This window comes from Molossus molossus, unplaced genomic scaffold (assembly GCF_014108415.1).
Source record: "Molossus molossus isolate mMolMol1 unplaced genomic scaffold, mMolMol1.p scaffold_m16_p_9, whole genome shotgun sequence".
Classification (NCBI taxonomy): domain Eukaryota; kingdom Metazoa; phylum Chordata; class Mammalia; order Chiroptera; family Molossidae; genus Molossus; species Molossus molossus.
The window spans coordinates 78440626-78456417 of NW_023425403.1; positions in this window are offsets into that span (position 1 = coordinate 78440626).

The following is a 15792-nucleotide window of genomic DNA, read 5'->3' on the forward strand; positions in this document are numbered from 1 at the left end:
TAGCAGCATTATTCATAATAGCCAAAAGTGAGAACAATCCAAATGTCCATCAACTGATAAATAAAGAAGCGGGGTCCGACAAACAAAAGACCAGGGAATTCGCTGTTAACCTTAGTCATGATTCCAGAATTTATGATTTCGGACATAAATATTTAATAAGAGGAATTGAAATAGATACTATTTCAATTAAATAACTCTAAAGGTTGTTTGATTCCTAGAATTCTATGATTATAAATCATATCAGATGTCCCGGCCGGTGTGGCTTGGTGGTTGAACACCGGACCCATGCACCAGGAGGTCACTGGTTCAATTCCCGATCAGGGCACATGCCCAGGTTGTGGGCCTGATTCCCAGCGTGGGGCATGCAGGAGGTGGCCAATCGATGTTCTCTTTCATCAATGTTTCTATCTATCTCTCCTTCCTCTCTCTAATATCAATAAAGAAAAATAAATAAACAAACAAATAAATAAATAAATCAGCCCTGGCCGAATGACTCAGTGGTTAGAGCATCGGCCCGCAGTCCAGAGAATCCCGGGTTCAGTTTTCACTAAGGGCACATATCTCGGTTGCAGTTTGACCCTGGCCCTGGTTGGGTCATGTGGGAGGCAGCCCCTCGATGTGTACCTTTCATGTCAATGTTTCTGTCTCTCTCTCTCTGCCTCTCTCTCCTTCCCACTCTATCTGAACAAAAAATGAAAAAATGTCCTCGGATGAGGATAAATAAATAAATCATGTCAGATGAACTTCCTTTCACTTAAAAAAAACAAAAACAAAAAAAAACACACTTTTTTAGTAAGTACTAGAAATAGGGTGTGTCCATCAGGAATAGACTAGGTTATGCTATGACAACAAACAACCACAAAATATTGTGGCTTTTAATCAAAAATGTCTTTCTTTCATGTTATATATGCAATGAGAATGTTGGAGGGTGTGGAAAAAGGCCTCTGATTATAGTGGTCATCCTCACTCCAGGACTCTGACAGAGCACTCTCCATCTCCAATTTTGCTAATCAAAGCAGTAGATACAAAGAAGGCTCTGGTGCATTGCACGCTGGAAATTAAATGCTCCGCTAGGTCTAGACATGATAACACAGGAAGTCAATCACCTGATGCCAGAAGATAAAAAGCCAGAAATATTCTCTGAGTAAGAGTAATGGTTGTGGTTGTCAGTGAGGTACTGGTATATTTGTAAGAACAAAACCCTTGAGCCCTGGCCGGTTTGGTTTAGTGGTTAGAGCATCGGCCTGTGGACCAAAGAATCACGGGTTTCATTCCCATCAAGGGCATGTACCTCGGTTGCAGTTTGGTCCCCTGCCCTTGTTGGGGTTCGTGCGGGAGGCAACCCAGTCAATGTGTCTCTCTCACACTGATGTTTCCCTCTCTCTCTCTCTCTCTCTCTCCCCCCCTTCCTCTTTCTCACCCTCCCACTTCCTCTGAAGATAAATGGAAAAATATCCTCCAGTGAGGATTAAAAAAAAAAGAAGAAGAACAAAACCCTTGAGATAACCAAAAGGTCCATCAATGGGGGAATATTTAAATATTATAATGTAGGCATTACAAAAAAATGACAGTGGATTTGGCTAAGGTGTGTGTGTGTGTGTGTGTGTGTGTGTGTGTGTGGTGTAACAGAATAACAACAAGTTTCAATGTGATGAAATACTACAAATCATTAAAAGGGAAAAAATCGCAGTAGAAAAATGGGCAAAATATATGAATAGGCAATATACAAAAATATAAGTAGTCAATGAATATGTGACAATGTTTTATCAAAAATTAAAACAATGAGCCCTCGCCCTGGCCGGTTTGGCTCAGCGGTTAGAGCGTCGACCTGCGGTCCGGAGAGACCCGGGTTCGGTTCCCGCTAAGGGCATGTACCTCGGTTGCAGTGTGTCCCCGGCCCTGGTCGGTCGTGCGGGTGGCAGCCACTCGATGTGTCCCTTTCACATCGATGTTTCCCTCTCTGTCTGTTCCTCTCTCTCCCTCCCACTCTGTCTGTACAAAAAATGGAAAAATGTCCTCGGATGAGGATTAAAAAAAATAAAATAAAATAAAACAATGAGCCCTCGCTAGTGTGGCTCAGTGGATAGAATGTCGGCCTGCACACTGAAGAGTCTCAGGTTGAATTTCAGGTCAAGGGCACTTACCTGGGTTGCAGGTTAGATCTTTGGCAGGAGGGGGGGCATATGCGGGAGGCAGCCAGTCAATGTGTCTCTCTCACATCAGTGTTTCTCTACGCCCCCCCCCCCCAAACACACACACCGCTTCCTTCCACTCTCTACAAAAAATCAATGGAAAAAATATCCTTGGGTGAGGATTAACAACAACAAAAATTAAACAATGAGATATCAATAAAATACCATTTTTACCTAATCCAATGGCAAAAACTAATAGGCAATACCAAACGTTGGCAAGGATATGGGAAAATTTATTTTTAATACACTATGCATAAGAGGGAAGTCAACATGACCACGTTGGAGAGTATTTTGGCAATATCTAGAAATACTGAAAACATGCATACCTTATGATAGAGCATTTTGATTTTTGGATACTTATTTTAGAGAAAGTTGTTCATTGAAGCATTGTTTACAATATAAGAATAAAAACAACTCCAATGTCCACTTGGGGAGAAATAGGTAAAAATAAATAAATAACGTGGTATATTCATAAAATAAAATGTTCTGTGCCAGTTTAAAGGAATACAATAGACCTCTCTATATATCATTTGGATGCATGTCAATAACAAAATGCCAAATTAAAAATAAGCACACATAACAAAATAGTTGAAACATCCAACACAGCTCTCTGCAATGATGGAAATGTTCTATATCTACACTGTCTAATGCAGTAGCTATTAGCCATGCTTGGCTACTGAGCACTTGGAATATGGGCTAGTGCAATGGAGGAACAGCTTTTTAAAAATTTATTGTAATTAGTTTAAATTTAAATAACCATGTTAGCTAGTGGCTACATACTGGACAGCACAGGTATATTTATTCTAGATGTATAGAGACATACATATGTATTTAAAAGTATGAAAATACTTTGAAGTTTTGAAGGATACACAACAAACCCAGAATACTGGTTGGAGTGGGGAAGAAATGTAATAGACCTGAAGATAGTTACCAGAGAGGATTATTTGTTTTATCAGTAAAGTTTGTTTCTTTAAAAGAATAGAAGCAATTATGACGATATATTAGTTATTGTTCATTGAGTGGTAAGAATATGGATGTTTCTGTGTTATTATTTATACTTTTTGTTACATTTTAAATACTTCAGAAAAGCAAGCTATGTCACTGTTACATTACATTATACTTAATAATAATATATTTTTACTATCTACAGTTTGTTTATCTTGTTATTACTGTAATCAAAATGTAAGCAATATAAAAATAAAACAAGGACAAAGAAAATAACTGGGAAAGGAGGGCAAGAAAAAGAGGACTATTATAGTGACCTTTAGAAATTTGAAAGACTCGCACATAGAAGGAAATTTAGATTTTTTTTCTTAATCACTTCCAGAGGGTAGTCCTAGGGACTAAAGAGAAGATTCTAGCTCAATATAATAAAGAATTTTAATCTGGGGGCAGTTCCACAAGGAACATCAGCCTTAGGAAGAATGAGTTCCCCAGCAATGGAGATATTCAAGCTTCTGTTCAATGATCATGGGTGCAAACATTATAGAAAGGAATACAAGCAGTCCGACTGGTCCAGTGGTTTTCAGAGGATTTCCTAAGGAAATCCTAGTGGCTCCACTTTGTGCCTCAAGAACCGTAGTAGTGGGCGAAGGGAAGGGTCCGCAAGCTGGAGTCTCGGCTCCCAAGCCCACTCAAAGCAGAACAGCACGCCTTTCATCTGGTTTACCCACTGCATTTTGATGAAAGATGTAATTTGTGTAAAGGATTCAGCAAATAAAGAGAAGTTTTAAAAACAACGAGGCTAGATGAATAAACCAGTCATTCGTTCAACAGGGAAGCATTGAGTCCACACTATGAGCCAATCATTGTACCAGGCACTGCCGGTGAGATCAGTGGTCATGAGCCCTGCCTTTGAAGTTTATAGTCTGAGGATGAAAACATTCAATGACTTTATGCATAGTTAATTAGTTGTCATTGTAAGTGCTATAAAGATAGCCAACCAAACCCCTGGGTTCTGAGAACCCATATTTTCATTATGAAGATGACTAATTTTGTTTAACCCAGTGTTGCGATGGAACCAGAGCTACCTGCTCAGGAAAGCCAAACAGGCACATCTCCAAAACTCAGCATTTATATCATGTTGTTTGCTTGAAATCAGCCATGGTGTATTTATACCACAGCAAATGCTGATATCAGATTTGTTTATTTTGTTTGTTGTGTGTGTGAGTGTGTTTCTGGAGAGCCAGTTACAAAACATTTAATTGCACACCACTAGGCACCCCACCAAGAATGAGAGAACGTCAGGATTAGAAGACATGATTTAGAAAACATGAACAGACACACACACTGTCTGAGTTCAAGAACTGAATTCTGTAGAGATAAGATGCTTTGAAAGTGTAAAGAGCCCTGGCCGGTTTGGCTCAGCGGTTAGAGCGTCCACCTGCAGTCTTGAGAGACCCGGGTTCGGTTCCCGCTGGGGGCACGTGCCTCGGTTGCAGTTTGTCCCCAGCCCTGGTTGGTCATGTGGGTGGCAGCCACTCGATGTGTCCCTTTCACATCGATGTTTTTCTCTCTCTCTCTTCCTCTTTCTCCTTCCCACTCTATCTGTACAAAAAATGGAAAAATGTCCTCGGGTGAGGATAAAAATATATATATATATATATATATATATATATATATATATATAAAGTGAAAAGAGCCATGCTACCTTCGGTTTGTAAGGAAATGATAAGGCTACTTTTTACCCTGATAAGGCAAGGCCAACCTTGGTAAACCTGAGCAGCGCTCACTCCTTCAGTAAAGAAGGAAACCACCCTCCCAGCTCTAACAGAATTGTTTGCTTCTGTAAAATGACTACTTTTAACTAGCTTGAGTGTGTGCTATATTTTGTATGTGTTCTTGGATGGTTCTGTTGTCTATTTATTCAAATATCATTTTAACAAAATGTTATTTACTTAAGTCCTGGGCACAGGGAAATAGCAGTGAACAAGACCAGTAGGGTCTCTGCCCTTGTATAGAGATTTCATTCTGATCGTCGAAGGAAGAAGCCGTGTGCTTTCTCTAGTAAATTATATATTAGGTGATCACTGTGGTTTTTGTCAACTGCTACAAAGTATAACAGAATATTAATATAATTGGACATAAATACAGCCAAATGACTTTTAAGTGAACATTTGCATAACATTAGTGTAGCTTTCTTTTATGTCCTTTAAATGAATGTTTTCCAAAATTAGCATATCTTACTCTTGTAAAAATATATACAGAATACATAAGAATATGGCAGAGTGGATTTATGTGGCTTCTTTTATTCTATGAAATATTGGAGTTTCACATATATGTGCAGTATGGTTGGTAGTTATATAAATTTGAAGATTCATCTACCCTTGTTAAGGATTTTGTTGTCTAATTATTGCAACATTTCTCATGATATATATTCTATATTTCTGTGTATGTATTTATCTTTGTTATTTGTTATGAATGTCATAAATTATACTTATATTCTTGAAATCTATTTCTCCAATTTAATACTTTACTTGACCTAGATATCTTACTTATCCATTTCATTTAATCATTTCTTTATAAGTCACTGAGTACTTCAAATATCCTTAATAATTCACTGAACATTTCCAAATCTATATTAAGTAGTTTTGATATATAACTGAAAGTACAAGAGATGTTGTCTTAGGACTCTTTGCTTTTAATAACACCTAACCCAAGCAAAAAGAAATAGAATGTATAAAGACACAGAGGTTTCTATAGAACCCAAAAGTAGAGAAGTAGCGGACCTCAAGGAGTGGAAACAATGGCTGAAAGCTACTGGACTCCCAGGCAAAATACATTCTCAACATCTCTGCTGCTCCTTGCATGTCTTTCTTCTCTTTCTTTACCTCCTGAGTTATATATTATAATTCCAGGCCACAGAGAGACTCTTACTTTTTTTTTTTTTTGCATTTATCTTCCAATAGAGAGGGAGGAGAGAGAGAGAGAAACATTGATGTGAAAGAGACACATCGCGTGGCTGCCACCCACATGACCCAACCCGGGCTGGGGACAAACTGCAACCAAGCCCTTAGTGGGAACTGAACGCGGGACTCTCTGGTCCACAGGCCAATCCTCGAACCGCTGAGCCAAACTGGCCAGGGTGAGACTCTTGCTCTTGACCCCAAAGGGAAATAGAAAAGTACTCTGGCGTGGCATGGGTAAGGAGCCCATCATGGAATGGTCAGAAGGAGGGGTCACATTTTACACAGAGCCTGCCAGAGGATCACAGTGTGAGAGAAACAGGCAATCAAGGGGGTACTTACCTGAGCAGACACTCCTAAGGATATCCATCTCAGTTGTATTCCTTCTAAATATATATAAATCAAAATTTCATTACATGTCCAATTGTCCAAAGTCCCTATACTTTAAAAGAATGATAGTTGACACCCACTTAAAAGATGAGTATCACAATTTAATGTAGCTTTTGGATACATTTCAACTTTCACATATTCATTTTTATTTAAATATAAGTCACTGGCAGTCACTTTCCAAAAACTGGACATGGACAAGTTTCATAAGTATGCACAAGAGGAAATGGCCTGTCTTGGTTTTGCATCACTGCTTGTATTTTACCTGTGTCCTTTCATTCACTTTCAAGAACTAAATTTTACCATGTTCCTTAGAGCCATTAAAGTTACCTGTTAAGCTATTTAGGACAGAGAACATATGTTTTGTGCTTACAGCATGATCTGATACAGTGCACAGGATGTTTTTTTTGTTTTTGTTTTTAAGGGAGAGGAAGAGAAAGAAACATTGATGTTAGAGGAACATTGATAGGTTGCCTCCTGTACACACCCTGACTAGGGATTGAACCCACCAATTGGGTATGTGCCCTAACCGGGAACCGAACCTGAGACCCCTCGGTGCACGAGATGATGCTCCAGCCAGCTGAGCCACACCGGCCAGAACAGGATGATGTGTTTTTAAAGGGAAGCAGAGAACAGTTCCCCCCAAATCTTTGCAGACTTTTAGTGTAGTTTTCATACCTAAAGGAATTTCCTAAGATTATTCTGATATTTTCTCACCTTCCTCACAATTACCAAAGACTAAATAGTTTACAAACCATGCATTCTCTTCAGCGCTTGCCTAACACCCAGCCTAACAGGCAGCCAGCCCCTCTTCAGACTCGCCTCAGAACTCACCCCTGCCATCTGTCTCTGCTCTTCGGTGTGTAGCCACTTGTCAGCTCACTGATAATACCTAACTAAACTAATTTGAATTCATCTTAGAACTAATGTTTCACAGGAAAGTACATGGAAGAAAATATAAATATACTTTATTCTTCAGCTTTCTAAAACTGATATTAACTCCTTTCTTTAGAGTGGCCAAATAAGTAAAGAAAAATTATATTTCCTCCATCTGTGTCCTTCTCTTGAAGTCTTAGAAAGTATATATATATATACTTGCGGATGAGTAATGGTCATCTACATTGGCCAAAGTAGAGCCAAGACTCCAGAGTCTTGTGACTCTGGGGCACCCGCTCTTAGCTCCTACACTCGGAAGAAACGGGGTGTGCAGTGGGATCTTTGAAAAGGAGAAGGGCGAAGTGAGTGTGCTGATTTTAGTTGTGTTGAGTATAAAGTGATGAGACATACCAACTACCAAGTAGAAAATCGAGCTGTATATGGGTGCAGGGCAGATTTGGAGATACTGATTTTACTGATTTTTGGACTCATCTTACAAGAGATTGTTTAAGTCTTATAAATGAACAATTTTCTGAGGAATAGTGTGAAAACCCGAGAAGAAGCTTGAAGATTCAGGATAGGAAACAACCATAAATCCTGGCCGGTTTGGCTCAGAGGTTAGAGCACCGTCCGGCGGACCAGAGAGTCCCAGGTTCGGTTCCCGCTAAGGGCACGTACCTCGATTGCAGTTTGTCCCTGGCCCTGGTTGGGGTTGTGTGGGTGGCAGCCACTCGATGTGTCTCTCTCATGTTGATGTTTCTCTCTCTCTCTCTCTCTCTCTCTCTCTCTCTCTCTGACTCTCTCTTCCTCTCTCCCTCCCACTCTATCTGAAAATAAATGCAAAAATAGAAACAACCATAATAAACAGTAGGAGAAAGAGGAAGCAGCAAAGAAATAAAGAAGTATGGTCATATTGCTAGAAGAACTGTGATGCTAGAAGGACACATAATGTGGATGGATTGTTAAAAACAGTACACTGAGCCCGACCGGTGTGGCTCAGTGATGGGCGTGGACCCATGCACCAAGAGGTCACTGGTTTGATTCCTGCTCAGGACACATGCTCAGGTTGTGGGCCAAATCCCCAGTAGGGAGCATACAGGAGGCAGCGAGTGGATGTGCTCTCTCACTGATGCTTCTATCTCTCTCTCTCCCTCTCCCTTCCTCTCTCCCTAAAGTCAATGAAGAAAAAAAGAAAACAATAAACTGAATTAAATCAAAATGTATTTGTTTGACAATGTAATATAATAGCAAAATATATATAGTCCTCTTCTTTAGCTCATCCTGTACATTAATATTCCCATTATTATAATCATCACAACAAAATTTACTCAATGTAACTATTTTCTTAAATACGAATGAGGAAACAGGATTATAGTGGTAAAATTAGCTTTCCAAGATAGCATGCCATTAAATGACAGAGCTGGAGTTCAAATCCAGGTCTGTCCAACACTCAGACCACCTGCTTAACCAATGCACCATTTCCAGTGTATGGAACAAGTGGAGACGGAGGTCATTTCTAGATGTATATCATTAACGTGATATTATTCCTATCAGGTTTGTGGATGTGGTATTAAGTAACATTGACTGAATAGATATTTATTGAATAAATCACATAGTGAGAAGGTTGTCCCCCTGACCAGATCTCTGTTTGTCTAAAGGCCTCAAAGAGGAGGTATCAGTTTGGAACAAATATTTCTAACATCTCTCGAATACCTGCCAACCTCTGTTTTTAACACACAAAAAAAGATAGCAGGCCTTAAGGTCAAACTCTTCTGTAGACAACAATATCTAACTATAATTTAATAGCATTGCTATGTTTTCATTGCATTTTTATAGTTACTTTCTACTTATGTAAAATTATTCCAGTTTTACATTTACAGTAATAAGTAAAGTTTTCTGTCTGAATATACATAAGATTTTTTTTCCTAAGTGCCTCTGTTAAAAAAGAAAAAAACATATTAAGCAAACAATAATACAGGAAGTATGTGCCTTTGGCAAAATTTTGAGGCTGGCTTTTGAATGACTAAAATTAGAAAAAACTGCATTCTGTTAAACACCTCCCCCCTTCTGTGAAATCCTTAACCATACCTTGGTGCCAGGGATCAGTTATATATTTTCCTTCGTTCGTTTCTGTCACTCTTGCTGTAGCATTAACCAAACAATGCCTTCCATGCTATTATTCCATTCATATAATACACTTTTTATTCTTTCTTTTTTCTGTATTGATTTTAGAGAAAGAACGGGAGAGGGAGAGAGAGATAGAAACATCAGTGAGAGAGAACATTGATTGGCCGCCTCCTGCATGCCCTGCACTGGAGATGGGGCCCACAACCTGGGCATGTGCCCTGACCGGGAATTGAACTGGCGACCTCTTGGTACATGGATCAGCATTCAACCACTGAGCCACACTGGCCAGACATCTTTCTTTCTTTCTTTCTTTCTTTCTTTCTTTCTTTCTTTCTTTCTTTCTTTCTTTCTTTCTTTCAATCCTTGCTCACCAGCTGTAGTAGTGCTAGCTGACGTACTGAGCGTGGATCGGATGTCAGTAGGCCAAAGTCGTCGAGCTGGGCTTTGAGAATGCTAAACTACTAGCCAGGAGTTACCTCTGACCATGTTTGCTGTAATGGATTTAGAAGTAGAATTGTCTAAGCCCAGAGTAGATAAAGCTAGTTTGCATTCACTTTTATGCCTAAAGTGTCTCAATAATAAATAAAAGGTTGGTTACTACTTTTCAAAGCTTTGGGGTTTCTTACACCTCTGCTTATCCAAATCTATTCAATTAACATCTGTGTTCCACTTCTGGAGACAGACCTTGAGACGCCGGTCAGCTCACACAGAAGAGGATCAACTTGATTAGGGATTAAGGGAGGTGTTGAGCAGATGGGCTCTATCCACTTAGTGCAATTTTTTGAAAATCTTAGTCATAACTCTCCTGTGATCTAGCTAATGGGAGTTCTTACAGTGTACCTTATACCTTTCTATGAATTAGCTCATTTAATCTTAGCAACAACCTATTAGGGATAGTGTGTGTGTGTGTGTATGTGTGTGTGTGTGTGATCCCTATTGTGCAGATTCGGAAACTCAAACCCAGATCTGCAACAGTTGGTCAGTGGCAGAGCCGGGGTTTGAGCCTACATTTCTAGTAAGAAATTTCCACCCTCTACTACTGCTCAGCCCCACTCCACTTGCACACAGCATTGCAATCGCATGTTTGTGATTCTTGTAAACTAATGCTGCCCTGAATCTGGGGTGGAATAAGAAGTCTTGGATGTGAGAAAAGAGAGGTTAGGGTTCTGGGAACAGCAAAGAATAAAATACAAATAAGACAGCAGACTGAAGAGGCTATGGATCTTTACATTTCAACAATTTTTTAAAAAAACCCTATAATGATGTTTTCAGGTAGTTAGATGCTTTAGTAATATTCTTTTTTTTTTTTTTTAATCCTCACCTGAGGACATTTCTCCATTTTTTGTACAGATAGAGTGGGAGGGAGAGAGAGGAAGAGAGAGAGCGAGAAACATCGATGTGAAAGGGACACATCGAGTGGTTGCCACCCGCACAACCAACCAGGGCCGGGGACAAACTGCAACCAAAATATGTGCCCTTAGCGGGAACCGAACCCGGGTCTCTCCGGACCGCAGGCCGATGCTCTAACCGCTGAGCCAAACCGGCCAGGGCTAGTAATATTCTTTTAATGATAATGGATCGAGTACTTTTATAGTGTTCTGCAAGACACAGAATGAAGGGAAGAAAAGGTAACAGTTCAGTTTTAGACATAAGTTATACAAATCATTCTTCCAAACACCCTTCAGAATTTTACGAAGTCAAATAAAATCATTGCTAATTAAATGTTAATTATAGTTCATTAGTGTGATCCAAATTTTCACAGACCTTATCTGCCTGTGGGTTCAAATAAGTCTACATGAATATTTTTATGCCAATTTCACTGTCACTGTTCACAACATAACTACAGGATAAAGCATTATTTGAGTATCCCCCTGCGCCATTCCACACTAACTAATCCTAGTTTTGCCAGGATTTTCTAGGAGCTATGTGATACATGAGAGCAGTAGTCCTCCACTGTCTTCTGTTCTAGTCTCTTGTTTCTGTCTGCTGACTCACAACCCACTAGAGACAAGTACTTGAATATTATAATTGCCCCATGACCTCTCTCAAAATGCTGCTTCAGTCCAAATAATTGATTATTACTGCCTCCAAACCAGCAAAAAAAAACCCCTCAATATATCAAACAGTGTTGTGATCCCTCCATTGTGTCCTGTGCATGAAATGGGGATTGCTCCTATCCAAATCCTGGTTTTACTAGGTCACCTGGGACCCAAAGCATCTCGCTTACTCTGTGGGTCTCACAGATTTTTTTTGAAACAGCTTTTGCTTCAGCTCTCATATTCCCTAAAGCTCAAACAAGAAACTGCATGGAACAGGGTTAAGGAACAAACACTGCACTGTCCCTCCACGCTACTGTCTTGCTGAAAATGGCCCCATACGTCTGGTGCAGGCAGACCATGTCAGGGGGGTCACGAGCCACCCTGTTTATCAGACACACCTACACGGTTTTAACCACAGCTGGGAACATCCTCTCCCAATGTTCACCTCAATAATTCAGATTTCTCATATGTAAATGCTTTAACACAGATGGATAGTTTTAAATACTTTAAGCCTCTTTTCTTTCTTTTAAAAAAAATATGTTTTTATTGATTTTTTAGAGAGAGAGAGATAGAAACATCAATGTGAGAGAGAAACATCTATTGGCTGCCTCCTGCACACTCTCTACTAGGGATCGAACCTGCAACCTGGGAATGTGCCCTCACAGGGAATCGAACAGGACCTCTCAGTCCATGGGATGATGCTCAATCCACTGGACCACACCAGCTGGCCTAAGCCCTTCTTCTAATAAGTAAACAAACTCAGACACATTTTTATGGAATATTTATATGGTAAATTACTATAGAATTGAGATTCAGCAAACCTGGGTTTAACACCTGACATCAGAATAACCAGTGGAATGGCCCCACTCAGATCATTTACTTTTCTGGGACTCTGTTTTTTCATTCAGAGGGTTGAATTTCTGAAAAATTGCATTATAAAGTCACATTATAAATTAGGACCTTCCTAATTTCTATGATTTCAAATACTTTGGCAAATGGTATTTCAGATGGCTGCACCAGTATACGCCACACCCCATATGCTCGTCTCACAGTGTGACATCCGCAGGCTTCCACTGACAGGCGAGGCTGATGGTTCCTCCCTTTGATCTCCACGACTACCTGTGCCATTTCAATGGGACAGAAGTAAGGCTGCTCGGTCTCTGAGTCCAGGGGTCACTAAAGGCAAACAGCTTCAGCGTAGTGCGTAGGGCCCCGATCTCCCCGCCCCCATATCTGTCTTATGCTTGCCCTTAGACCTTAACCACCATCCTGTGAGGAAATACAGAGAGGCCATGTGTAGGTATCCAACCAACAGCCTCTGTTAGGCCCGCAACCGATAACCACCAGCAGCTGCCTGACGTGTGAGTGAATGAGCCTTCAGAGGAGTCAGCCTTCAGTCTGTCTCTTCCGGCAGAGGCCTCAGACATCCTGGAGCAGAAAACAGCTGAGCCTGCAGTGTCCTGTCTGATTTCTTGTTTCTGGCCCACAGAAACCATAAGAGAACATAAGTGATTATTATTATTGTAAGCTATTAAGTTTTGGGGTACTTTGTTAGGCAGCCAAAGTAACCAGAACCTGGGATATGAGAAACTAACATGTACAGATTAACTACATGTATGTGTCAGGCACTGTGCTAGGCCCCTTATTTGCATCATTTCCTCTAGTCTGTACTGTGGCTAAGCATTTACTTTATACGGTATTACTGGACATATCTGTGATTTATTTTATGTTGAATTTTTGGTCAATAATGCAGTTCCCAAATGTAACATTGTTTCTTGGAAAAAGTAATTAATACTGGAAGATATTTCATTTCTTAGCACTGGTCCCAGAAATGCCCTGTGCTACATTAGTGTAAGGTAATAAAAACCCATGTTGATGTTTATGATGTTGACAGTTTTAAATACATACATATATATATAATTTAAATTATTAAAATTGAACTCTAAACTGCTTTTCATCTCTAAACACTAATTCTGTAAATTTATCAGTATATTTATTTTTCAAATGCCTGCTAAAAAGAAGAATTTAAAAGTATTTCTTCTACCTCTTCTCTCATAATAACTGATATTCATTTTCTTTAATTTTTGTTGAAGGTAAGTATAAGATAAGAAGTGCTCAAATGAGATGCAGGTGTTGACTCATAATTTTTTAAAAATACATTTTAGCCCTGGCTGGTTTGACTCAGCGGTTAGATTGTCGGCCGACGGACCAGAGTCCCAGTTCAGTTCCCACCAAGGGCACATACCTTGGTTGTAGTTTGTCCCCAGCCCTGGTTGGAGTCATGTGGGTGGCAACCAGTTGATGTGTCTGTCTCACATCAATGTTTCTCTCTCTCTCTCTCTTCCTCCCTGTCGCCCTCCTGCTCTATCTGAAGATAAATGCAAAAAATATCTTCAGGTGAGGATAAAAAAAAAAATTTTAAATACGTTCTATACCAGACCCTAATTTTTTACAGATATGCAGCTGGGACTTATAGCTAGTGTTTGAAGAAGATACCTATTTCTCCAAATCAGTCTCTATTATGCAAAAATAAATTTAGTAAATATAGTGATATAGTATAGATATTGGTGTATATGTTAATTACATCCATCCATTATGATTGGTGCTAATTAGTATCAGAACAAATATTTTTGTTATAAATATTTTAAATATTTATTACAAATATTATTATTATTATTGTTATTATTATTGAGATACTTGAGGCAGAAATTCAACCTCTATTGAGTTCAAAGCAGCAATTTAAACTGCCTTTTTTTTTTATCAGTCATCAACAAAAGGAACAGATGCAGTATTTTGTTGACAGATAATATTCAGTGGTATATTGGATCTTGAGCTAGAAACACTGGTGAATATTAAAGTCATAAATAATTCAATCCTTTTTAGTGTCAGTGCATAACCTCAAAATAACCCTTTTCAATCTGAAGCCACTGGTAATGGCCCAAAGTTCAGCAAGGCCAAATCATATCCTGCCATATATAGTAACACACTAGAATCCAGAGTTCCTACAAAGAAAATACAGTTAGCATAATAATAAGGCATTAGCTGAAATGCACACGGAGTTGTTGACCTGAAACAAAATATCTACAGAAAGAATGTGTGCTGAAGGATGCTGACAAAGTAATTAAAATAACTAGAAAAATAGACCTAGCTTAAAACTTAGCAAGTCATAAGTCCTGTCTTAGTCACTTAACCTCTAACTTATGCTCCCTGATCCTTACAGACTATTTTAATATTCAGTTATTCAATACAGTAAGTTCAGAACATTGCCCTATTTAACTGTGCTCCTGCCACAAGCACCTCTACCCCAGTACCAAACTTTGCAGGATTTCTATAATGTGCTAATGTCTTTTCCTCTTCGGTGGCTCTTTACTTATGTGCTCTTTTCCTTTGTGCCTCAGATATCACTTCTAGGAACCTTTACCTGATTTACCCAGACATCCACCTCTGTGTTCATGTGTCATTTTGTATATCCATTTCCTACAGTTCTCACCATACCACATTGATACCATTTCTGTATTTATCCATCCGCTTCTCTTTTTACTCTGTGGGGTGCTTAAAGGCAGAAACCATTATTTCATCCTTTTACTACGTAGCATGGTCCCAAGATCTTGGTGGTCAATGGTATGGACTTGGAAGACAGACACCCAGGTTTGAGTTCTGGCTCTACCTCTTACTATCACTGTGATATAGGAAGAGCTACTTAGCTTCTGACTCTCATTTTCTCCTAATGCACTGCCCTAACAGGATTACTTGGAAGAGTAAATGAGATAAAATACAGTACCTGTTACACATAAGTACTCAGTAGACATTGGTTACTGAATGTAATGTTTGCTGTCGTCTGGTTAACTTGAAATGTTTATTCTAGATTAGATCAGACGAATAGACTGAGATTAGTGTAGTAATACTGTTGCCAGAGAAATTTAGTTCTCCATTGCTAGTGGGACTGGGTTCTTATGATATCTTGAGAAAATGAATTTTCTAAGACTCATTCACACTGGAGAATGTGTGAATTTTTTTTCTGTGAAGTTACATTTCTTGGGTTGCAAAGCCTCACTGCCCTTAGTCCTGTCCTGGAAGAGGGGTAGCTGGGGATTCAGCAAAGGTAGGGGCAGGGCTGGTGTCTAGCGTTTCTGTTCCGTGGTGAAGTTGAGTGTGGTGTAGGATCAAGCATCAGGCTAGATTCAGTCCATCAGTCCATTGTGTGGAGTCCACATAGCTGAGAGCCACGTGGAGGAATGCAGCGGAGTGCTCCCCCTTGCCCCCCCC